The sequence below is a fragment of the Hemicordylus capensis genome, chromosome 1 (assembly GCF_027244095.1).
Source record: "Hemicordylus capensis ecotype Gifberg chromosome 1, rHemCap1.1.pri, whole genome shotgun sequence".
Classification (NCBI taxonomy): Eukaryota; Metazoa; Chordata; class Lepidosauria; order Squamata; family Cordylidae; genus Hemicordylus; species Hemicordylus capensis.
Window position 1 is genome coordinate 40,581,962 of NC_069657.1, and position 26,439 is coordinate 40,608,400.

The 26,439-nt window shown below is 45.4% G+C and overlaps 1 long non-coding RNA gene across 1 annotated transcript in view; it reads left to right on the top strand.

The window, feature by feature from the left end:
* The window catches only part of LOC128345718 (uncharacterized), a 209,943-nt gene that overhangs the window by 175,312 nt on the left and 8,192 nt on the right, over positions 1 to 26,439 (top strand). The window lies entirely within an intron of this gene.

Genomic DNA, 26,439 nt, shown 5'->3' on the forward strand with positions numbered 1-26,439 from the left:
GGGAAAATACAAACAGAAAGTTACTTTATTACCAAAAATAAGATTAGGATGAGTTCCTTGGGAAAGCAGGTAAGATGTGATGCAGAAAAATGTTCACATTGGGACATACGAAGCTGCATTATACTTAGTCAAACTATTGGTGTATCTAGCTCAGTATTGTCTGCACTGACTAGCAACAGCTCTTTCAAGGTTTCAATCTGTACCCTGCACTTAGGAACATAGAAACATAGGAAGCTGCCATATACTGAGTCAGACCATTGGTCTATCTAGCTCAGTATTGTCTACACAGACCGGCAGCGACTTCTCCAAGGTTGCAGGAAGGAAATCTCTTTCAGCCCTATCTTGGAGATGCCAGGGAGGGAACTGGGAACCCTCTGCTCTTCCCAGAGCGGCTCCATCCCTTAAGGGGAATATCTTACAGAGCTCACACATCAAGACTCCCATTCATATGCAACCAGGGCAGTCCCTGCTTAGCTAAGGGGACAAGTCATGCTTGCTACCACAAGACCAGCTCTCCTCTCCACTTGAGGGGGCTTGTACCCAGATCCAGGTTTACAATGAACACATGTACAGTCATTCGCACAAAAACATGTACAAGTGTACAGACACACAAAAACATGTTCCTGTTCACCTGTATCCTCAAAGAATCTCACTGCAGATCCACCCCATATGGTAATTAAATCTTGTATTTTTCTATAGTGAAAGACATGAAAGAGCATTTGTTAGGATGAAGAAAAGCACACACAGATAAAAACCAATTTCCTGAAAAAAAGGGCTATTTCAAAGCTAAATGAATTGTATCCAAATAAGCACCAAATATTTGTCAGTCCCCTGCAGGAACCTGCAGACTATTTGGAAACATTTATTTTCATTATATATTTTTGTGCTTTTCTGAGTTTGCTGGCAAGTTCTACCTCTTGGAGTCCTGCTGCCATCCAACTGGGATTGAGCCTTCCAGGCCTTTTAGATGTAAAATAGTTTCTGTGTAGCAGGTGGTCTTTCCTGCTGTTTATGATGTAGCCTTGGGAGGCCCATCAGATGGAGCAGCTCTTCTTTATCTGCGTAGAATCTGGGTAAATCACAGTCAAACAGATGGGAAGACAGTCAATGTACTGGAGTCCACTAGACTAGCAGCAGTTCATAAAATTCTGCAAACATACGCCACTTTCCCAAAAAGGAGAGTGAGAAAGAGAGAGAGAGCAAGCGAGGGGCAGGTAGACACGGTTGATTTATTCACCCAACTGTTGCAGAAACGATCACTTTGTTGAAAAAGTAATTTTTAAATATGGGAATTAGGAAAAGAAAACACATCCAACAAACAGTTTAAATGATCACAGCTGCTCCGTATATGATGCTGCAAGTGCATCCCATAATATCGCAGGTAAACATTGGCAAATGGGAAATGAGTTCTTGGTCTAGCGTGTCGGGTCAAAGAGGTCTGGTGAAAGTGATATATCCATCATGATGTTGCATCAGCAATATTTTTACTGTCGCCTTTCTCCATGGCACTGCATGAAGCTGGAGTGACAGGATCTGCATTTGATCCCGTTGGCAAAATGGATTCTAGTTGGTATTGCTAAATGTTGCTATAAGGGTCAGGGTGTAGATCCCCACACTCCCTCCTGATAGGCCTTATTAGACCCTTACCCAGGCAGCAGCTGGGTAGGATGGCTTTTCCTCTGACGGCACTAAAATGCCGGGACTGAATCTTAGTAGGGTGCATTGCATTCATCCTACCAGGCTCCCCCTACCTCATCACTTCTCCCTCCTCCTACCAAGTAGTTTGCTAACATACAACCCAACATCAGGAGCACACTCACAGCTCCTGAAGCTGGATAGGACACTTGCACTACCCCATTAACCACCATGTGAACGGCCCTACAATCTACTGAGTTTGGGAGGTGACTCAAAAAATAGCAAACAAGGCTTTGCTGAGCCAGCTCTGAAGTTTCTTGAGTTATCAGAGGCCTGGTTAATTTCAGATTAATATACAATGATGGGACAGGAAAGCCAGTGAGTCTGTGGATGGCCTCCCTTTGCTGCATCACCGATTTTCAGACCAGGCTCCTATTCAGAAAGCTCCCCCTTTGTATATACCATTCTTGCCAGTCAAAGGGCTGCATTTGAAATCATGAGCACTCCAAAGTGTTTCGAGATGACTGTAAGAGCTTTAGCGCTATCACAATAATAGCCCCGAGAACTCCCGATTAGTAATAAGAGCTGGTAACACTTAACACCTTAACGTGTTGCCAGTGTTACATAGCATGCTTGAGGAAAGGTGAGCTAAGTGGATGAACTGATTACTAAGAGCACATTATGAGTAGAAATGAAGGGTGGGTTATAAAGACCAAGACCTAACTTAGGCAGTTGTTCTGAAGTAGCATAGAAAAGCGACCACATGGGTGGCAGAACCATGACAGCAGAAAATGCTGTACCAGGGGCAGAGCCGTCATTGAGCGAATGGGTTCAAAGAACCCGGGCTGCCAATGAAAAGGGCCGCTGGAGCCCCCATTGCGCATGATGTCACACTCAAAGAGGCCATGGCCTGATTGCCCGAAAACCCACCCCAGTCCTCCCCCTCTAATTTCCAGGCAGCACTTGCTGCCTGACAGCATTTAGAGCTGGCCTTGTGGTAGCAAGCATGACTTGTCCCCATAGCTAAGCAGGGTCTGCCATGGTTGCATATGAATGGGAGACTTGATGTGTGAGCACTGCAAGATATTCCCCTCAGGGGATGAAGCCGCTCTGGGAAGAGCAGAAGGTTTCAAGTTCCCTCCCTGGCTTCTCCAAGATAGGGCTGAGAGAGATTCCTGCCTGCAACCTTGGAGAAGCCACTGCCAGTCTGTGAAGACAATACTGAGCTAGATAGACCAATGGTCTGACTCAGTATATGGCAGCTTCCTATGTTCCTATGTTCCCTCTCCAGCGAGGGAGAAGAAGGGAAATAAATGCTGTCAGGTCTGAAATGAGACAGGGTGAGCTCGCTCAGGACTCTCCAGAGCCCAAGCCACACCCCTGTGTGTGTCACGCATATGGAGCATCACTGCTGAGGCTGCCGGCCAGGGCTGAACACAAGTCTGTGTTCGGCTGGCTCTGCTCCTGTGCTGTACCCCTGCATTTCTGTAAGTCAAGACACATTCAAGTGCCACGCATACTGCACTGGGACTCAAGCTTTTGTGCATTTTAAAGATTTTGCTTTAACGGTTATGTCCGTGTTTTCTTCTGCTTATCTTGCTATTTTTCAGCCTACTTTCCAGTAGGCTTATAAGATCACCTGGCATTCTGTGTGTCCGTCCATCCGTGTATATGTCCCGTCGAACAAATTTGCAATGCCTGGACCATTATGAACCAAATTGGGTACAGTTCTAGGAACACACAGGGACAGCTCAGTGGCATAGTTTGTGATGATGCCATCCACCCCGATTTAAGATGGCAGACACAAACATTTGAGGCGCAAGTGGGCTAACTTGTGAACCACTTAACCGATTTGAACCAAATTTGCAACAGCTATAGGGACACATAGGGATACATAAATGGCATAGTTTGTGATGATGTCATCCACCCCAGTTCAAGATGGCAGATGCATAAACCTTTGAGGTGCAAAAGTGAACCGGTTTGTGGACCACTTAACCAATCTGAACCAAATTTGCTACAGCTGTAGGAACACATAGGGATGCCCCAGTGGCATAATCTGTGATTATGTCATCCACTCTAATCCAAGATGGCGGATGCATGAACTTTTGAGGTGCCAGTCAGCTAAATTGTGGACCACCTAACTGATTTGGACTAAATTTTTTACAGGTGTAGAGACAGATAGGGATCGCTCAAGGGTGCAGATTGTAATGATGTCATCCACCCCCATCCAAGATGCTGGATGCATGAACATTTGAAGTGCAAGTGGGAACTGATTTTGACCAAATTTGGTACAGTTGTAGCAGCACATAGGGACACCTCAAATGCATAGTTTGTGATGATGTCATCCACCCCAATTCAAGCTGGCGGATACATAAATTTTTGAGGCGCAAGTGGACTAACCTGTGAACTGCCTAACCAATTTGGACCAAATTTAGTCCAGTTGTAGGGATAGCGAAAGGAAAGCTGGCAGATTAGTTCTTACTAGTTCTTACTAGAACAACTTGTTATTTTAACTATATGACTGTTTTTATTTTATGCCACTTTACATATTTAGAAATATTTCAAATACCTTTTTTAAAACCCACCTTTTCTGCCAAGGTTTGGCCCAACTTCCTATTTCCCACTGTCTACTGCAAAAGTTTCCAACTTTGGGTCCCCAGATGTTTTTGAACTAGAATTCCCATTACCCCCAGCCACAATGGCCTGGCAAACAATGTCTGGGAAAACAAGCCTGGGAAGCCATGGTCTACTGTAACTAATTGGGTCCAAGGGTGGGGGTGGGGGTTCGTGAATGTTTTTTTTTTAAATCACTTATCTCCTCCGGGGTAACTCCTACTCCTCCCTCCCTCTGGGGGGACTTCCTCTAGGTGGCGGGGAGGGGTCTGCGGGGGTTCCCCCTCCCATTGCCAGCTTCCTTGCCACCTTCAGCCCATTTGGGCCTTCGCCCTACAGTGCAGTGGCCATTTTGGAGGATGAGCCTGCACAATGGGCCTCTGTGTGGCCTGGGTCATCCCAGTCAGTTAGGGTGGCAAGGAGGCCGGTGGGGGAGCGGGAACCCCCATAGACACACACACCCTACCACCCGGGGTAAGTGATCAAAATGGGGGAGGGAACACTGAATCCCCGGTGGGGTTCGGTCTGAAGTCGGACCAAACAGGGTGGTTTGGTTTGATCCCAAATGGTTGAACTGAACCGGTTCGATGTGGAACCTGTTTGCATGCCACTAACTAGCAACAGCCACTGGAATGTTGTTGTGCTGGGGTTGGATAGGGTCAGTTGCTCTCCCCTGCAAAATACAAAAGACCCACCACTTTAAAGGGGGCCACTTTGCTCAGTTAGCAGGGATAACTGCAAATACCTGCTGTTTTCCCTGCTTCCACTCCCTCCCCCTTCTGTTTAAGCTCATGTGGGCCACTACAAATCATGGACCATTAAAAAAAAAATAACCCTCAGCTCATTGAGCATGTCATAGTTCTGACTGTATGTGACAGACATGTCTAGTTTGCCACACAGTAAAATAGAAACATTAGTGATTAATGGGGACAGTAGGAAGAAAGAAAGAAAGATATGTTGCTTCATAGAAACCAAGGAGTTCTATGTTGTACATATAGTGTTCCTTTATATTCCTCCATAGGATAAGAACATTCAATCAGCACAATGGACTTAAGGCATCCTTCATTTGCCTTGATCCCAGGGAAGGAATTCCTTTGTCAGCTATTTGCAAAGACCTAGCTTGCAACTAAAATCTTCCCTTTAGGCATCCTTTCCCTCCGTGAGCTGTTGCTGTTAATTAAAGGTAGCACAGCAAAGAGGCTTCTCTTGCGGGGGGGTGGAAGGAAGAAAAAAGGAAATATCTTAGCTGTTTTCAGCTCATCTTTGGAGGGCTGCTTACAATTTACATTCTATCTTTCTGCCAGGAGAATACGAAAAAGGGAGTTGAAGAGGTGTTTGTAGATAGAATTCTCAGTCTGGGGGGAAAGAAAAAGCACAGACACTTCAAAGGGAAATGATCCACTGGCAAATTTGGACTAAGTCTCGGAGATCTTCTAGTCCAACTTTGAAAAAGCCAGCTGCAAAGAGATGACACAGCTTCCGTCTGTGCCCATGTGATGTTTAATTAAACAGCCTATGAATTATTTAAGATTAGTATGTGATGTTTCGGAGGGTAAATAACACCTTCTGCAGGCAGTTCATATTTTAATTTAGTGACACCATTCTGGACTGCCATTTCCTAGACTGATTATTTGCCCTCTCCTCTGCTGCCCATTCTACAAAAAGCAGTTAAGAGAGGGAGCTGGTATTGTCTAGCACTTAGAAAAGGGTCAGAATAATTGGATTCTCTTTCGGTTATGCACATGCTGTTTTCTATAACAGCAGGAGATTGAGAATGGTGCGATAAAGCTTTGCATGCAGATTGGGAGAAGATGTGCATAGGCTCAAATTGGTTCAATTCAGGTGTTTAAACTGAACCTTCAGATCTCTTCAAGTATAAATTTACAGGCCAACATCCATGCTAATACTGAGCACCTGGAGCCCCCAAAACATGCATGCAAAGGCTGTGTACCCATTTCTGAAGTGCATGTGCATGAGAGTGGGGGGTTGATTTTCAGTGACCTCTCCTTCCCCTGGCTCTGTGCAACCTGCAATTATGTCCCTGTGGTTCTCACAGCCTCACTTTAACACATTCTATTTCCTCTCAGCCCTGGGTCTTAGACTTTTCACCCAATGGCTATGGTCCTTACAGGAAAGCCCCATTCACACATAACACCAAACCATGGTTAAATGGGGCAGAGGTTGGAATTCCTGTATGTCAGAACATGTAAAACCATGGTTTCATGCCCAAAGCAACCTGTGGTTTCCTTTGCCAAACTCCCATTTGAACCTTCGGTCTGTAGTGAGTTTCACCTCCCCAACCTGAGCTTTGGGGGCGTCTGAATGCAGGCATCACCATAATCATGGTTTCATGCTGTTTCTGGAACTAAAATAATAGAGAGGGCAGCTCAGACCCATCCAGGAATGCACCCGTTCCATGCCTACTGAGAACTCCAAGCACTTTCCCCAGCCCCTGTCTCTTTCTCAAGCAGTTACATGGCAACAGGGGATGTCACCACATCCCATCTAAAGCTCCTAAGCCTGTCAGATGGAAAGGTCACATGGGGGGGGATGCCTGCAGTGTACCTTACTGCCCCCTTCTGGCAATCAGAAGAGAAGGGACAGGATGGCAAAATGTGCACTATGTATTTTGCTCTCTGGAAATGAATAGATTTAGAAGTATGTTCACAAGCACATGCAGTTGTGGTGGCACCATAAACTAGGCAACTCAATGAGATCGCTGCAAAGATAACATAGGGCAGCAGTACCCAGGGTTAGGTTTAAAAGGCAGCCCATCCTGGACTTTTTGAATGGCTCAGCAATATTTTTTATACAATAAAGTTGGAGAAGGGGGCCCCAGCCCCTTCCCCTTAAGTGCAGGTGCACACTCTATGGTATCTCTATCTCTATCTCTATCTCTATCTCTATCTATCTATCTATCTATCTATCTATCTATCTATCTATCTATCTATCTAATTTCTATACTGCTCTTCCAAAAATGGCTCAGGGTGGTTACTAATGAGAATAACCGTCCAACAGGAGCAGCATTACCTCCAGTTAATGGAGAGATTCTTCTTGTGTGACGCTGCTGCTCCAGAGCAGACCACTCTTGTATGAGAGTGGAAGATCATCGAGACACCCTTGCACTACTCATGAGAAGAATCGTCCTGGGGTTTGCAGGGATTGGGCAGAATTGCTAATAATGTGTGACGATGCCCCTCCTCCTAAGGACTGCTCTCTCATGAGAGTGCAAGGCTTTGGAGACACGCATGTAGGCTGGATGGCAGATGCCACTAAGCCTGGTTGCTCCACACAAGCAAGCCACAGAGGCGAGTACCCTGGCAACACCTCTCCCTGTCTTGGTGACTGCTGTGAAGAAGCAGCCCAAGCAGGCCCTCAGCCAGTCCAGCTGCCCATTGGAACATATCCATCTTTCTTTTTACCTGGCATGGTGACCCAACTTTCTTGGGATTGCTGATATTAAGGGCTCCGTTCTCCCGTGATTCCTCATAGCAGGCGATCTTCATATGCCACAATGTGGGTCAGAACCAAGGAAATTTGAAAGAGAGTGGAAATCTATCCCTGGTCTCAGCGTTTACCTAGTCTGCCCACCTGGTACCACCTGGACACATGGAGAGGCAAATTCTCCTTTGGGTGCATGGAAGGGTTGCCTGGAGAGGAGGGGATCATTGTGTAAAAGTTCTATTATTAACCAGAGAGGACGAGGCCCCACACAAGCAGGGCCCACTTTATTTGGGTGGCCTACCTCATGAGAGCACAGTCCGATGGGAGGACTGAAGGTCTTAGAGCCTCCGGTCCTCTCCATTGGACTGGCCCTCTCATGAGAGGGCTAATCCCTGGGCGGCAAGGTACACGGGGGTGGGAGTATGGTTAGGTGTCCCTGGACTGCTTTGAGTGGGTTTGCCATCCCAAGAGCATCCTTGGTCACAGTGGACCAGACCCCAGGATCCTTTGCCCTCCATCATATACATATTTCCTCCTAGGAAGTCATCATGATCCCTTCCTGGAGTAGCAGAAAAATAGTGCTCCTCAGCATCCCCCCCATTGCCAGCAATTGTGCTTGTGCAAGATTGTTTTGGTGCAGGGCTCTTATGGGGGTGGTGGTGCAATTGCTGTCAGAAGAAGGGCTTGCATGCCATTTAAAGGGATTTAGCCTTTTCCCTGCTAGGGGAAGTCAGTCCATTCATTCTGAAAAGGTACGATCATGCTTGGCACACACCCTTGAAGATTGTGGCCAATGGCTGCTGCCCTGCAAATGTTCTGACGCTTTGCCCAAAGTCTGGCAATGCGAGTGCTATGGAACTTGCTGGAAGAAGGAAGGGTCGGCAATGCAATTCATGGTTACAAGAATTAATCATGGGTTTGGCAAACTCCGCTTTCACGTTATGTATGGATGCAGCTGAAGTCTTCTCCTTATTCATGGCTGCCATTTGAGGGCTGTGAAGAGATTCTCTGGTGTACTGTTGTGCTGCTTCCACCTGTTTCTCAGTGTGTGAGTGCGGCTGTATTTCATAGACAACCATGCTCAGCGTGGTGTAGTGGTTAGAGTGCTGGACTAGGGCCGGGGAGACCCGAGTTCAAACCCCCATTCAGCCATGAAACTAGCTGGGTGACTCTGGGCCAGTCACTTCTCTCTCAGCCTAACCTACTTCACAGGGTTGTTGTGAAAGAGAAACTCAAATATGTAGTATACTGCTCTGGGCTCCTTGGAGGAAAAGCGGGATATAAATGTAAAAATAATAATAATAAATAATAATAATAATGTAAAAAGCAGATCCTGAATAGCATGCTTATTGACTTCTTTTGGGCATGGTTTTTCCTCAGTTCCTTGGACAGACCTCTTCTGTCTTTGAGGGAACTTGTATGGAATTGTGAGTATTCACTGAAATACAGTTGCATGCATTTGTTTCTAGAGGGTGGAAGGAGAGGATGTTATTACAGTTTTGACGACTAGGTTTTTGGTGGGGGCCCAGGGGAAAAGTGTTTTTCTTTTCATTCACTTTCCTCTTGTGGGTCTTTCCTCTTGTGGATCCATGTGGATATAATAGGATTTTTTTCCTTGTAGGCCTTCAGGAGAGCCTTAAAGACACATCTTTTTAGCTTGGCTTTTAATTATATCTAGTTTTAATTTAAAATTTTATTCTGGTTTAAATGTGTGTTGTTGTTTTTTAAAAAATTGTAACTGTTTTATTATGTGTTTTTTATTTTAATGAAAACTGCCCTGAGCCACTTTAGGAAGGGCATGAATGAATGAATGAATGAATAACATAACATAACATAACCTCCAACTCCCTGGGCTCTTCTCTTTTCTCTCTATTTTCTATAGGGCTGTGAAAGAGAAGCACTCTGTTTATGCTCAGAGATTATATTGCTAGATGTTCTGATTGAGCAATGTCCTGACTCAAATACTTTTCTTGAGTATTTAAAAAACACTGGCTGACATACAGAACAAAGATGTCCCAGTGCAGGGAAAGAACACCCTAGCAGAACTTCCCAACTAACTGCACTGGTGGAGCAGGGAAGCAGCAATTTATGACACACTCCCTTTCCTCAGGGAGCCCTCTGTGCCACCCCAAAATATGTCCCTGTGGGTTGTGCAGCCCTTGGAGCCATATTTTCAGCTGCACGGATGTCTTCCTGGGGAAGGGGAAAGCATCAAAAATTACTGCTTCCTTGCTGAGCTGGTGCAGTTAGTTGGGAAGTTCCGTTAGGTTGCTCTCTTGCTGCATCCTTGTTCAGTATGTATGCCACTGATGCTAGAGACAAGCCCTATTTAAACTAATGGAACTTTCCCTTTAGTAAACATCCATAGGATCATCCTCCTAACTTGCTTCTCTGCCCACACATGCCTCAATGTAATAATAATTGGAGTCCTTTAGAACAAGTGAATATTGTACTGTTTTATCATTTTTATTATGAGGTTGTTATATATTAGCTGCTATTTTATGCAAACTGCTTTGGAGAGCTGTCCAGAAAAAAAAAAAGCTTTACAGAAATGCTTTGAAATGCATAAATAAGGTACCGTTTTTCATTAGCCTGCAGGGATTTTTTTCTTACTGTCATCTCAAGACCAAAGCAGACTGCAGACAGAGCTAAATGTGATGCCCTCTTCCAGAAACATCTATTCCTCCCCTTTTAATTACATCCAGCCTAAGGACAGAGTTCTGTGTAACCCGCATTTCGCATTGTGAACTTTTATCCCAGTGTTTTACATTCTCCGTATTCCCCCGGCCTGCTGTTTTTCAAACATTTATATATTTTATTATTTATTTAATTCACTTTCTATACCGCCCTTCCAAAAATGGCTCAGGGCAGTTGAACAGACCATGTAAACTTCTGTTTTTGTACTAGCTGTAAGTCGAGGTGAACAAGTCAAATACCCTGTTGGGCCAGAACCAACCATGACTTGGTATGCAGGGGCTGAGGTAAATTTTCAGCACGTTAATAATTACATTAAAATGAATTATTGAAAATATTAATAAAAGCAATTCTTAGTTACCCACAGCATGAGGAGGTAAGAGGGAGCTCCTAGCAACCTTTCCTCTTTCCTGTCCCCATGCACTTTCAACGCTTGTAATGGTCCATTTTGAAAGGGGGCTAACCCTCATCAGGTCCATGGGGCAAAGTGGCATTTTGCACCTCACCTCAGGCATCACAATATTTTGGGCCAGCCCTGGCTAGCAAAAATGTCCCAGCAGGCCAGATCCAGCCCTCGGCCCTAATGTTGTGCAGGCCTGCGGGAAATACACTCAACCACCTTTGTCAACAATGGCAAAAGAGCAGATGCTTCTACTCATTTGGACCAGCTATCTAGAAATGACATTTTCCAAAACACAGATATCTGGTAGATAGGATGCCTGAATTGAGGTGGGGTAAGGGAGATCTGTATTCAGTAGTGAGGGAAAATGCTCTCTGCTTGCAGGAAATGCACTCCACCCTGAAAAGGCCTAATGCAGCTACTGCAGTGATCTTCACTTTTTTTGATTATTTACGATGATGATATTTTATGGCAGTCAATAATGTATCCATGGAAAGGGGGTCAAGAAGAATTCCCATACAGTATCTCTAGTGTTCTTGCTCAGCCATATAATACAGAAGACATTCATCCTGTTCCCACCTTCCAAAATGTGTAACTGCAGTTAGTGCAACTGTGGGATCATGTCCAATGGCTTCTTCCTCTGTCCTCTGAACATTCAGCAGAAGGTTTGAACAAAAACTCTGCACATACAACACTAGGCTCTTTATGCAAAACTGGGGTAGGGTATAGATAGGACGTATACTACTCTATGAGGTTGTTCTCATGATCAACCCTACCCAGGTAGGACAGGACTAGTCCAAGGAAGGCTGATTGTGAGAAGTGCCAGGATCACTCCTGATCCCATTGCTCCTCCCTTGGATAGACCTGCTTTTCTCCCAGACAGAAAGTGAGGTAGTGCTCCCAAGCTGCCGGCAGCAATCATAACCATAGAGGCTGGGGGAAGGAGCAGCCCAGCAGCAGGGAGAGTTCCCAATGCACCACGCTGTTTGTGCAGTGCATTGTGGGATTCCTGGTGGCCCAGCTTCCTCCACCCGCTTCCCAGTCGCTGCCTGGGTTGCTGCTGCACTGCTCATCTGGGCACATGGGTGGCGGAGCCCTGCTTGGGCTCGGATCATGAGTGGGAAGACAGATTGGCTTCTCCCTTCCCCCCCAACCCTCCCCACTTTATTCATGTGAACAAACTCTGTGTGTATGTTTAACATAAAGTGTGAATAGGCCTACAAAGTCTACACAACTTTCAAGGTGTGAACTTGGCTATTCACTCCGACAGATGTTCATGTTACAAGTAAACTAGTTCATGATCATATTTGTTGTTTCTGATAATCTTTTCTGCTCTGTCTTTACAGCTATAACACACATTGGACTGGGTCTCATGATCAGTGAGACCTGGTTTTGTCCGGTGAGTGGGAAGGGAGCCCTGGGCAGCTGGATCAGCCGCCCACACAATGGCCGGTTCCGAGATGGAGCCGGTGGGGGGTGGGGGGAGCAGGGGCCGCATGGCCCCTGCAAGCCCCAGTATGCCCTGCGCAAGTGCGCAGGGCATACTGGGGAGACCGCTGAGCCGGGAGGCTGCTTTTAAGCCTTCTGGCCAGGGGTCTCCTCATGAGTAGGCGCGGCGCAGAGGCACGCCGCGGCTACTCACAATCGCAAAAAGCAGGTTTGCAGTAGCGCTCACTCCACAAACCTGCTTTTTGCCAGGGGTTCTCGAGCGGGTTAGCCACTCCAGAACCACTGGGCTCAGCTGCAAGCCCGGTGGTTCTGATGACCAACAAAAATCGGGCTAGCCTCTGCTAGCCTGATTTTTGTTGGTCATGAGAATAGCCCCAATGGTTAGAAAACATCAAGTTTCATTTGAGGTTTACTTTGTAGTGAACCAAGCCTTAATTTGACTTGTCATGATTTAGCCAGGCATGTGCTGCTATGCTTGCTCAGCAATGAGACTTGAAATGTGCTTAAATAATTACATTGAAAAGAGAAGGCTTTGTGATTTCAGCTATCTGTTGCAATCCCCAACCCCTTAAAGGGTCTATTTTTAAAAAAAGGAATGGTTGGAATTGCCTTTTTAAAAAGGACTTTGAAATCTTAGCACGAAAGATTCTGCCTGGAGGCAGAGTTTTATTAACTGGCCAGGCTCTTAAACGATTACACAACAAGATGAAAACATTACAAATTGTTAAAATCACCTTTCAAAGAGATGAATTATTACTTGCGTGTGCACTCTTAACTGTAAGCATGAACTTGGAGTTTCCACCACTGGGACATGTCCTGAAGATGACTAAATGTAGATTAGTTATGCATTAATCTACCCTTTAAGTCAGGGAAGTAAAAAAACCAAACACTTGCATATCTTTTGAAAAAACAAATATAGAGCTGTACATGATATGCTAGGAAATAATAAGTTGCTAGTCTAGGAGAAATGTGAGAGGACTTGGCTTTAAAGGTGTGAACTTCTGCGATGTTGCATGTGTATTGTTGTTGTTGTTGTTGTTTACACAGTCAGACAAGTGTTATTGACTGGTTTGTTTTATCCAGACATTGAGTCCTTCCCAAGGACCTGGGATGGCTGAATTTTATTATCAGTGTTGCTGTGATTATTATAGATATATCGTCACAGAATATAGGCTGTTCCCAGTAATGCTGCTTTGTGTAATTGGCTGATGGTGATTTCTGTGGCCCCTATGGTGTTGAAGTGCTCTTCAAGGTATTTTGGAATTGCACCTATGGTGCCAATTACCACTGGGATTATTTTGGTCTTCTTCTGCCACAGCCTTTCAATTTCAATTTGTAGATCTTTGTATTTTGGTTCCCCCCGCCCCAATTTCTTTTTTCTCTTATTCTTGTTTACACAGTCAGACAGGTGTTATTGACTGGTTTGTTTTATCCAGACATCGCGTCCTTCCCAAGGACCTGGGATGGCTGAATTTTATTATCAATATTGTTCTTGTTGTTATTATAGATATTGTCGCAGAATATAGGCTGTTCCCAGTAATGTTGCTTTTTGTAATTGGCTGATGGTGATTTCTGTGGCCCCTATGGTGTTGAGGTGTTCTTCAAGGTGTTTTGGAATTGCACCTATGGTGCCAATTACCACAGGGATTATTTTGGGATGATGATGATGATGATGATTACAATTATATTTACCCTAATTATATCCTACTCTTATTCTAAGGAGCCCAGAATGTTGTACATGGTTATGTTTTATCCCCACAACAATCATTTGAGATAGGTTAAGCTGAGAGAGAAGTGACTGGCCCAGAGTCATCCAGTGAATTTCATGGCTGAACTGGGGTTTGAACTCTGGTCTCCTGCATCCTAATCCAACACTCTAACCACCACACCGTGCTGACTTTCTCTGTATATGTTGTATGTGCAGCAGTACATGATAGTCCAGTGCAGAGGTAAACCAACAGGGAGGCTGCAGCTATAATACTTTCTAAAGGCTTGCTCTGCAGACTTTTCAATGCATGTAGGACCAGCGATTGCACCGAAAACTTTAACAATCAGAGCTGTCGCAGACAATATGTCCCTGAAGATCACACAGTCCTCAGGGACATTGTTTTGGAAGTCATCATCAAAAATTGCCCCTCCTGTGTAGCCCAAGCTGCACATTCACTGCACCAGCAGCACTTTTTTCTGGATGTCAGCCAATGAATTTTCACAGGTGAGTTAGCTTATCCCTAAAGCATCATACCTGCAGATGGAAAAGAGTTGTGGTACAGATCATTCTGGTGGCTTTTCTACACGAAGATGCTTTTCTTTGCAGAATATTTTAATGCATGAAGTGGTTTTGAGAGTCAATAGGCCCATTCACACATTATGTTCACACTCGTACAACAGGTGTTAAGTGTACACAGGTACAGAACTGTATACAGGCACAGTCATTCACATGTTATGTTGAAGGCAGGTACAGAAGTACACTTCCTATCTGTAGCAAGCATTTGAAGGGCCTCTATCCAGATTCACCTTAAAATGAACACAGGTAGTCATTCACACAAACACATTTATGAGTGTACGGACTTCAGTACACTCATTCAGCATGATGTCTGAATTGGGCTTTGTACAATGAGTGTACAGCATGCCCAGGAACAGATCTGTTCACAGATGCAGGGGCTATTCTCACGAGTGCAGAAAATCGGACTAGCCTCTGCTAGCCCGATTTTCTGTAATCGTGAGAACCACCAGGCTCGGCTGCGAGCCCGGTGGTTCTAGAGCGGGCAACCCACTCAAGTACCCCTGACCTAAAACCAGGTTTGTGGAGCAAGCGCTCCGCAAACCTGGTTTTGAAGATCGTGAGTAGCTGCGGCACGGCTCCGTGCCATGCCTACTTATGAGGAGCCCCCCAGAGGGGAGGCGAAAAGCCGTCTCCCGGCTCCGGGGGTCTCGCCAGCATGCCCTGCGTGCTCGCGCAGGACATGCTGGAGCTTCCGGGGACCAATTGTCCCCCGCTCCCCCCAGCCCCCGCCGGCTCTGTCACGAAGCCAGTAATCATGTGGGCAGCCAATCTGGCCACCCAGGGCTCCCTCCGTGATTGTCTGCAGGCTTAGCCTGCTCTCCCCACTTAGCTGCAAAAACTGGGTCTCACTGATTGTGAGACCCGGCTCACAATCTGATTGGGGCTTAGGTGGGCATAGCTAATGGAACAATGCTTGAACATAAAGAGCAGGAAGTTTCTCAGCTTGAAGAATTCTCTTCCAAGAGACAGTCACAATCCCTTCTGCTTCTGAGGGAGAAAGGGGTCTAAAATTCTTTAGTTTTCTCACAAGCCATTTCACACCTTTATGTTTCAATGGGGAGGGAAGGGTTTTTGACACATTTAAGCTCTTGGTGGGGTGGTGAACCCCCCCACCACCATAAAAACAAACTCCATGTGTGTGAACTCTCCTGAGGACTAGATGCGAAGGAGTTGAGACTGAACACCAGTAGCCCCCCCGCCCCCGCCACACACACAAAACCCCAAAGCAGAAAAAATAAGATTTGAATGGAAAGGAAGACCCCAGTTACAGCAGTCTTTATTGCTAACTTCTGTTTTGTTGCCGTGCTCAGTCACAGGCTCAGGTAGGACATGCACACCAGGGATGTATTGAAAAGGGAGGAGAGCTGGTCTTGTGGTAGCAAGCATGAATTGTCCCCTTTGCTCAGCAGAGTCCACCCTGGTTGCATTTGAATGGGAGACAACAGCCTGTGTGAAGCGCCAGATGAGGTTTGGTGGGGAGAGTGGGCTAGCCCGCTCTCCCTGCACACGAGCAGTCCCTCATTGCTGGGCAGCCAGATTGGCAGCCCAGACAAGCAGCTGCTCCTGTCGGGCGCTATTGCGCCTGGCCGCAGCTCTGCCGGGGAGCTTCAGGGGTCGGGGCAAGTGGAGAGCCGCCATGTGGTGCCCTGCCCCTCGAACCCCAGGAAGGCACCGTGCAACTGCACAGTGCTTTGCTGCAGTCGCCTTCCTTTCTCCCCCAACCCCCGCCACTGACACACGATCAAAAGGACAAAGTTAACAGAGCACTCACTCTGTTAACCTTGTTTAGGGGTAGGGGTTTCTAGGCGGGCTAGCCGCTAGAGAACCGCCGGGCTCACCTGCGAGCCCGCTGGCTCTCATGAGCACACGAAAGCAGGCTAATGCAGCCCAACACACGTTTGCACGGTCCTGTGAATAGCTTCAAGATGTGTGAGCACTGTAAGATATTCCCCTCAGGGAATTGGGCTGCTCTGGGAAGAGCACCTGCATACTTGCATGCAGAAGGTTCCAAGTTCCCTCCCTGACATCTCCAAGGTAGGGCTGAGAAAGACTCCTGCCTGCAATCTTGGAGAAGTCACTGCCAGTCTGGGTAGACAATACTGAGCTTAGATGGACAATGGTCTGACTCGGTAGAAGCCAGCTTCCTATGTTCCTAATATTTTGTTGCGGGTCCATACTTGTACTTTCTTAATTCTTTATTCTAAAATAACAGGTGTGTGGGAACCTTATCAGGATGGCAACAGTGAAAGCTCCCTCCTGGAGTTTATAGGAACTGTGGTGTCATCAAGATCACTGAATGAGGGGAAAGGGTTACATTCCCCCTCCCCTTACGCTATGGTACGAATTCTGACTGGGCCCCAATAGCTGCCTTATAAAGGCAAAAATACCTGCAAAGGTGACACATTTAGTTATCATATCTGATTTGACCCTCATTTGTTGGCCTACCTGGTCCTCCAGTTTAACCACTTTTCTTTCTATTAAGTCATCCATCCAGCCCTTACAGAACTCCACTAATCAGAATAGAGGAAGTTCTCCAAGGAGCAGAAAGAACAAAAGAGCCAATAAGGCTGGTCTCCCCTGTGAACAGAAGAAAGGCTATAAAGCTCCAGCTCAGCTTCTGTCACCTGGTATTTGCATTCATTGCTTACACCAGAGAGAATGAGACCCCTTAATGATAAAGCAAAGACTTCATCTTCCTTAGATTTCACAAGCTTTGTCTTATTAGGCATCCGCTCTGTCAGGCAAAACAAAGTCCATGCGAAGACATTTTTATTGGCTCTGTGTTATGTTACGGTACTTTTATTAGATGGTGACATTCCTGAGACAGCACCTGCTGTGTGCGTTTGGGCACTGGGCCAGAAATGAAATATACAAGAAATGTGTGATTTAAATTGGAATGGGCTTGTGTTACAGCATAACGAATGTCTCCAGGTCTGAAGAACCAGAGATATACTTTTCAGAAGCATCAGGAATGAATATATTGTTATGCAATGTTGTGGTCCTTTAATGGGCAGCCTGATCCTGCCCCACTGCAATGCCAGTCTCTCTCATAGCTCCCATTCTTTTCAGTGGGGCCTGCATAGGAGTCAATTCACTTCACTCTTGTCCAGTGGATTGTGCCCCGAAGACATTCACTGCTGGATTAGGCAAACACTGCCCTGTTTGTCTTTAACAAGCGAGACAGTTTATCTGCAAAATCAAAGCATGTCAGGGAATTATGAAGGCACTCTAACTCACAGTTATGGGCTCTGGCCCGCAGTCATGACAATGCAAGAATGTAGGCTAGTTACAATCTCTAAGATGGCTTTTACTTCTCATACCCAACAACGTATTTGGAGCCAAACAAAATTTATTCGTTGTGTTTTCTTAACAGCTGCAACAACAAAATTGCCTAGTACACTAAATCTGTTCCTGGACCAGCACTGAGCGGGATCCTAGAGGGATGGTGAAATGTGCCAATGTGAGGGTTGTTTTTTTTACCATGCTGGAATAAGATGCATGGGGGCCCTTTGCCCCATAGGAAGACCTATGGTCAAAATACAGGGGGAGGGATGCTTCATAAAACAAATTACGGCTTTTCAGCACCAGCTTGAGATCCATCCTTCATTCTCTCTCTTTTTAGTGCCCCCCCCCCAAATTATCTCCTAACTTTATATCACCTGAGGCTAAATATATGGACATAGAAACTTTATTCATAATGGAGAATTAAGCTTCCCTCAGCAAACGTGATCTACATTTCAAGTAAACCAACTGGAGCCTATGTAACCACATTCAGTGTCAGTCCTTCACTCAGAAGTTTAAAGAACTGGTTCTCAGAAGCCCTTAAAAATAAACTAAAAATGAAGCAACAGGACTCAGATTCCCTTATGCCTTCTCGAAGCCAGCCACCACTTTACCTCCCATCAGTTTTCCGCCTTTCATCAGCTTTTTCACAGTGGCGACATTGTAGCCTTCAAACCATATGGCTCTTTGAGTTGAAGGGTGTTGACTTTATAGGATTCGGCCACATGACCCCAAGCTGCTGGGAGGTAAGTGTAGAAGTCTCTGGTGCTTACACAGGAGAACCAGCTGCTGGAGAAGGACATGGACTGCCTGCTGTTAGCCTGAAAGACTTGATGTTCAAACAAGCAAAGCACTATTGATTCGAATTTGTTAAGAGTAGCACCTGTGATTTGTTTAATATTTTCTTCAGACTTAAAATAAGATAAACTCTATCAATAGCCCCATATATTTCAAGGCATTAAAGGATCATTATTCCTGCAAAGCTTGTGTGAGCTGACACATAAAGGTAGTAGGTTGATTGTCTGATCCTCACAGTATGAGTTTGGGGTTGGGGGGTCATAGCTCAGTGGTAAAGCATTTGCTTCACATGCAGAAAGTCCCAGGTTCAATCCCAGGAATTTCCATGTAGAGCTGAGAAAAACTCCTGCTTGAAATCTTGGAGAGCTGCTGCCAGTCAGAGCAGACAATACTGAGCTAGCTGGGCCAATGGTCTGACTCAGTATAAGGCAGTTAACTATGTTGCTAAGGGTGATTCTGATGTTACCTTTGTTCAGAGATCATTGTGCTTTCTTGTGATACCCACAATCCACACATAATCACAGTGCCAGTCCCCATATCTTGAGGGGTATGGTGGGGAGGAGAATTGGTCTTGTGGGGAGGAGAGCTGGTCTTGTGGGAGCAAACATGAACTGTCCCCTTTGCTAAGCAGGGTCCACCCTGGTTTGCATTTGAATGGGAGACTCCATGTGTGAGCACTGTAAGATATTCCCCTTAGGGGATGGGGCCACTCTGGGGAGAGTAGAATGTTCCACGTTCCCTCCCTGGCATCTCCAAGATAGGACTGAAAAAGACTCCTGTCTGCAACCTTGGAGAAGCCGCTGCCAGTTTGTGTAGACAATACTGAGCTAGATGGACCTATGGTCTGACTCAGTATATGGCAGCTATCTATGTTCCTTTGTTCCTATGCTAAATGGACTAGGAAGATCTAAGTACAGGCTGTACAACATATAAAGGAAGCATCCCAAAAATGGAGTCCTGTTGCTCTATAAAAAGAATAGGGTTCTGAGAACCAGCTCTTGAAACTTCTGGAAGGCCTGACATACCTCAAGCAGCTTTCCTTATCTTCTATGCAATCCATGACATTTTATATAAGACCTTTTGGCCTTATTCCAAAATCCAACAGGAAAGGAGAGGAACAAAAATGGAAATGGGATGATTGATCGGTGAGGCATAACTCAATCCAATGGGGTTGTTTCTGGAACTGGATAAGTTGCTGAGAATATTAAAAGGCCACAAATACATTTATGAATCACAAAGTGCACCCAACTGAGTCTTGGAATCAAGTCCATTGATTCATTAATTGAACTCAATTGAACTCTAATAGTGTTTAAGGTTCATTAGCCCTTCATTAGCAAAATATAGTGGGGATTTACATGGGCTATTGTCTCTCTGCGGAAGTCAGCTTGGCTTAGTTGCTAAAATGCAGAATTCCTGTTTCCTGTTCTATTGGGGAGCTATTATAGGAGTTTAAAATCATGCCTCCCATATTTCTCTCCATTTTTATCAGCATTCTGGGAATGTTCCGTGTCATGAGCTTTTGAATTTGTGTCCAAACATTCTTTCATTAACTTTTAAGGACTAATTCTGACATTATGGCAGTAGGGGAGATATGGCAGCAGTTTTGTTTATCTGTGAGGTCATTAACGCAATCAAAACTGCTGATCATCCATGAGCACATGCACCATAACATCACTGGAAGATGTCCATGTGCGCTCTCCCTTAATCACATGAGGGAAACATTAATCTGAATCACCCCTCTATATGTGTGCCCAAACCCTGTTTAAACAGGGTTTGGGGTCAGTGTTTAGAGGGATTCCCAGATGTTGCTGACTACAATTCCCATAATCCCCAGCCAAAGGCCATTGCAGCTGAGAATTATGGGAGTTGTAGTCAACAACATCTGAGAATCCCTGTTACAGGGAACATTGTCTGGGAGTGCATGGAGAACCCTCTCACAATTAAAGTATGCCCCAACAGCAGGTCTGGACATCCTCAAGTGATGCCAGGATGGACATGCTCTCAGTGCATGTGCTGTCTGGTGCTCATGAAAACCAGCCTATAGTCAGAATATAAAAGATATAATTATTCTTCATTTCCAAGCCGTAATAATTTCCCCCTGTGCAACGTGAGGCCATTTTTAAAAAGATAAATAAGGTGAAGTGAAATAACTTCTTTGCCAAGTGAAAAGGTGTCTCTCAAACATTTTTGTGGTTAGACCTACTGCATAGGGCATTACAGGAATTGCTGGCATCTTTAAAACCAGCTATATCCACTCAAGATGAATATGTCTCAGATCAAGACATAACTATAAACTGAGACATTTTCTGCAAGATCCCCACCACTCACTAAGATCATTAGGAGAGGTCTATCTCTGAGTGTCACCAACATGTGTGGCAGCAACTTGAGGTCGGGCCTTCTCAGTAACTGCCCCTCAGTTGTGGAACGTACTCCTTGTGGAAAGAAGAGGCCTAACATCCCTGGAGACTTGCAAGAGAGTGATTTTTAAAATATTGATTTACTTTCTTAAATTGATTGAAAAATTGATTGATTTAAAAAAGAAGTTTTAAAATGTTTTGTACTGGTTTTTTGTATCTTCAATTTTATATTGTAATCTGTTTGTTTTGTGTTATGTGTCTTAATTGGATGTTTTTATGATGTTGTTGTGAGCCTCCCAGAGAACAATTTCTTATGGGGCAACTAACACAGTTGTTGTTGTTGTTATTTTTGTTGTTGTTGTCATCATCATCTCTAAAGACTTGTGGTTTTTTTAGCCTGGCTTTTAATAGTATTTAAGGGCTTTTAATGGTTGTAATGAGTATCTGTGCTTGTATGTGTGTACAACTTGTGCCACAATTGCATCTGAATAAAAAGTGATGCACAGCCCTATTGTAGCCTGCTCATGTGATAAAGTATCATTGGGACAGCATTGGATCATGCTAGCTGGGCATGCCCCTATCTTCTGTGTGATCAGAAGACAACCCACAAACTCCCTGCACAGGCCATGCCATGTCATGTGTGCAGGGCTTCCATGGATCAGCGACCATAGCTGCCGATACACTGCTACTTGCTGGTATCCAATCCTCATTCAGCAGCCATGTCTCAGCACAATTATAACCTTGATGTGGGGCTGGGGAAGGCTGGGGGGGGAAGGCAGGAAAGCTCCTGTGTTCCACCAGACAAGTGGCAACCATCTTTGGATCTGCTGTGCCATGCACCCACACGAGTATCATGGAGTCCTGAGCGAGGATCGGAAGTCCTCCCATACCCTAATGTGCCCCACATGAGCAGCAGAGCAGCTTCTCTAAGTAGAATAGCCGCTCCACTTGGTGCAACCACTCCTTCCCCTCATGGCTCACTGCTCAAAATGGCGGCGGGCTGGAGGAAGTTCAGCTACCTGGCAGTGATTACCCACATGATCGCCTGCTGAGGTAGAATGAACTGCTGGTTCATTCTACCTCAGGAAAAAGCTGGGAAGAAAAGACGGGCCACTTAGGCCTGCAGTAGCCAGGAATGGAGGTCTCCCAGTGCTCCCAATGACCCAGGCAGTTCGTGTCATGAGAATAACACGAATGGAATTCTCTGCCACGAGATGTGGTGACAGCCAACAACCTGGATGGCTTAAAGAGGGGCTTGGATAACTTCATGGAGGAGAGGTCTATCGATGGCTACTAGTTGCAGGGCTATAGGCCATCTCCAGCCTCAAAATCAGGATGCCTGTTTGGTACCAGTAGCAGGGTACCAGTTGCAGAGGAGTAACAGCAGGAGAAAGGGCATGTCCTCAACTCCTGCCCGACGGCTTCCAGTGGCATCTGGTGGGCCACTGTGAGAAAAAGGATGCTAGACTAGATGGGCCTTGGGCCTGATCCAGCAGGGCTGTTCTTATGTTCTTGTGTAATGACCTCAATATCTAACAAGCTGTAGAAAATCTGAACAAATACTTACCTGTGTATACGTATCCAAAACTTAAGAAAGAAGTCATATCTTTTGTGCAGCAGACCACACATTCTCCTAGGTAGTTATCATTCTCTTAGCTGAATATACAGCTGTGAGGGGATAAGGTCACTATGCAAATCCTTGCCTCTATTTTCTGATGTGCTCTTGTGATAGCTTTTCACCCACTCACTATATGAGGAAAGAACTCATTCTTCCTTCTATATCCTTTGTGTTACGTTCAGACTGGGCAATTCTTTATTCTGATTGTTATTGGCCACCTAACCTGAAGGTCTTACCCTAGTTCACCTCTGTTGTCTCTACCAGAACTCACAATCCTCATTGTTATCACTAATTGGACAAAAGGGACCAAACTATTTACCGCCTCTCAGGTATGCACCTCATTACAAGGCCTAGCATCCTTTTCTGACACAGATCCACTGCCTTATGGTACAAATCGCCTGTTCCCCAACTCTTTTAAATTGTTAGCATCAAAAATACTGAAACCTGAAATTGAGGTTGCGAAAATGCAATGCATTGCAGACTCCATTTCCCATGGGCTCAATGTATGAGTTGTGTGCTTTTTTTAAAAAAAACCCCTGTCAATCTGTGACACACATTTTAAAAGACAATGCCAGATATATTAAGGTTTTCTAAAATGGAGTCCTTGACATTTTTGAAGCAGGCATAAAAGGCGAAAACACATTATGAGAAATTGGTTTCTGGGCTGAACATGTACAGGTGAAGCCTGTACTGAATGGATCATGGGACCTTTGAGTACAGCTAGACTAGGAGGCATTTCCATATTCAAGCAGGAAAGGGACACACATGTGGTGTGAAGTTGTAAATATATGAAGCAAAGCACAGCAACAATGCATGCTTTAGGTGCTCAGTTACACTCCAAGAACAGAACTGCAGAACTGTCAACAGAACATTATACAGTCATTTTACTACCATATTCACTAGGGGGAAACTCAAAACAATGGCCCATATGATATGCAAGACAATTTCTGCATTCTTGATTGGCCAGTCCTGTGCTGTGCATGTGGATGATTGGCTAAGCTGTGTATTTGGAAGCCCACCCTGGCAGTGCTGCACAAAAGTGTTGTTTGCAACTTAAGGAAGTTATTCCAAGTAGCCTACAATGTCCAAGTAGGAGAGGAGAGCTGGTCTTGTGGTAGCAAGCATGACTTGTCCCCTAGCTAAGCAGGGTCCACCTTGGTTGCATTTGAATGGGAGACTAGAAGTGTGAGCACTGTAAGATATGGGATCTCATGGGATGGAGCTGCCACTCTGGGAAGAGCAGAAGGTTTCAAGTTCCCTCCCTGGCTTCTCCAAGATAGGGCTGAGAGAGATTCTTGCCTGCAACCTTGGAGAAGCCGCTACCAGTCTGTGAAGATAATACTGAGATAGATAGACCAATGGTCTGACTCAGTATATGGCAGCTTCCTCTGTTCCTATGGTTTTTTTGTGGGGTTTTTAAAAAAACATTTTACATCTCGCTCTTCCTCCAAGGAGCCCAGAGCAGTGTACTACATACTTAAGTTTCTCCTCACAACCGCCTTGTGGTGTAGGTTAGGCTGAGAGAGCAGTTACTGGCCCAGAGTCTCCCAGCAAATATCATGGCTGAATGGGGATTTGAACTCGGACCTAGTGCTGGTCCTAGTCCAGTACTCTAACCACTACACCACGCTGGCTCTCTAAGTAGTTGTGCAAGTATTTAAAACAGTGCAGCACTACTTACAATGGAGGACAGATTAGAGCAGGAGTGGGCAACTGCGGAGCCACTGGTAGCTTCTGAACTTATTGGAAGTAGCTCTCCAGACATTTGGGCTTGCTTCTCCCTCCCTTCCCCTCTACCCAGTTCTGTAAATCTGATTGGCTGGCTGAGTGGAGGCATGGCTGCACCCATTTAATCTCTCTTTTTTCAGGCAATCTGGGTCGTTTTTACTCTCTCTCCCTTTGATATCTCTCCAGTTTCTTCTCACTCCCCCTCTTCTCCTTTCCCGAAATTCTCCAGGAATTCAAGCATTTTGATGTTAAAATTCCTTAGTCTGTCAATGTAAATATTTGTACAAGATGCCATTTTATGACTGACCCTGCCTCCTTGAGCTGCTATTTTGTACTGGAAGCTCCCAAGGCTCTGGAAACCAGACGTTTGCCTACTCCTGGAATACAGCTGACCCCCCACCCCCAAAAAACCCCACCTTCCAAACTGGGCCAGTGTATTGGGAAGCAAAACATTCCAGCTTAGCCCCCAAGAGGGCAACCAGCCATGGTCAGTCTTCTCCTGAGAGGGAAGGATCCCAACAATCACAGATGCAGAGCAGGGAGGTGTGCTGATGGCTTCTCCAAAGCCGCCATCCTTCAAAGCTTAGTGGGGCACAGTTAACCTCCACCCCCACCCCATACACACCCCTCTCAGCATGAGGCTATGAGTGTTTTTCTCAAAAAGCACAACAAAAGCTAGGCATCTCACAAGACCTTTCTGACCTTTCTGTATGGGCAAACGTTTAAAGTGAAACTCACTCCCTGTTGTAGTCACTCACTAAAGTCTCGTGGATTTTAATTGCCAGCAATCTGGTCATTGATAAGCCTGCCCATATTTCGCAGTTTTTATACCAGGTGTCAGTCTCAGCATTATCCAATCTGGTCCCATAAGTCAGTCCAGGTGTACCCTCTTGACTGACCTGATGGATCAACATTCAGGCTAGTCTGAAAGAGACGAACACAGCTAACCTTTGGAAATTGGTCTCTGCCTTTAAATAAGACTGAAGCGAAGGTTCTCCACAAAACATACTAAGCACAAACATGGGGGATGGTTTCGTGAAACTCATCCTATCAGCTGGTCTCTTTAGCAGTTGCTGTCATCTCCTCATGCTTCTTGGTGTGCCATTCTTCCCCCCTTTATTTTATCCACAAGTCATCAGACTGAGGGCAGGAAGAATAGCTCTCACTCTGATTTTGCTTCAGATATCATCAACTATCAACATCTCATTGGCTCACTGGCATTGTCCTGAAGCCAATTGGAATGAGGGCTGGAAGCATGGTGATAAAGAGGTAAGTACCTACGAATTTACAAAGAAAATACAGAGAAGCCCCTTGATCTGATTAGTTTAGTTTAATCTACACTGAGTAGAAGCAGCTCTCCAGACAGGTCTTTCCCAACCCTAGCTAGAGATGCTCGAGATGTCAGGAAGTTATCCTGGAACCTTCTGTATGCAAATCATGTTCTCTGAGCTACATCCACTCAAACCACTGAGCTACATCCTCTTTTGAAAGGTACGGACTCCAGGACTCTCCTGGCAGCATGGAGATCCTGAGGACACAATTCAGCAAGTTTCTTAGCCAGCAGGCATAGAATCATTAATGAAAATCATCAATAATTTTCCATCCCACCCTTCCTCCACAGAGCACAGAGAGAATGAGACTCTTTTCTCTCCTTCTGTCCTCACGTCAACTCTGTGATGTACATTAAACTGAGGGAGGCTGCTTTCACATATAATGGGGAACTGTGGGTCCAACACACCCACGGTTTGCTGCCGTGGACGGCAGCGGCAGCTGACTGGAGATGGAGAGAGGGAGGAGCTTGCTACCCTCAACTCTGATTACAAACAGCGGCAGAATCCAGATGACACAATGCCACTGTCTGACCTGAGGTTTCAGTGGCAAAACCAAGAAGGAACCAAGGGTTCCAATTCAGGTTTCTGGCTGGAAACCTCAGGTCACTTTGGTCATGGAAGCTAGAGTTCCCACCATTGGACAACCACAAACCCAAACCTCTGGCATATTTGCCTCCAGTTTGGTGTCATGTCCGAAGGTGGCCAGAGAGTGACTGACCCAGTAAGCTTTATTTTGTGACTGACTGAGGAGTTGAAACTAGTTCTAGTCCAACACTCTAAACACGACACATGCTGGCTTCTGAATA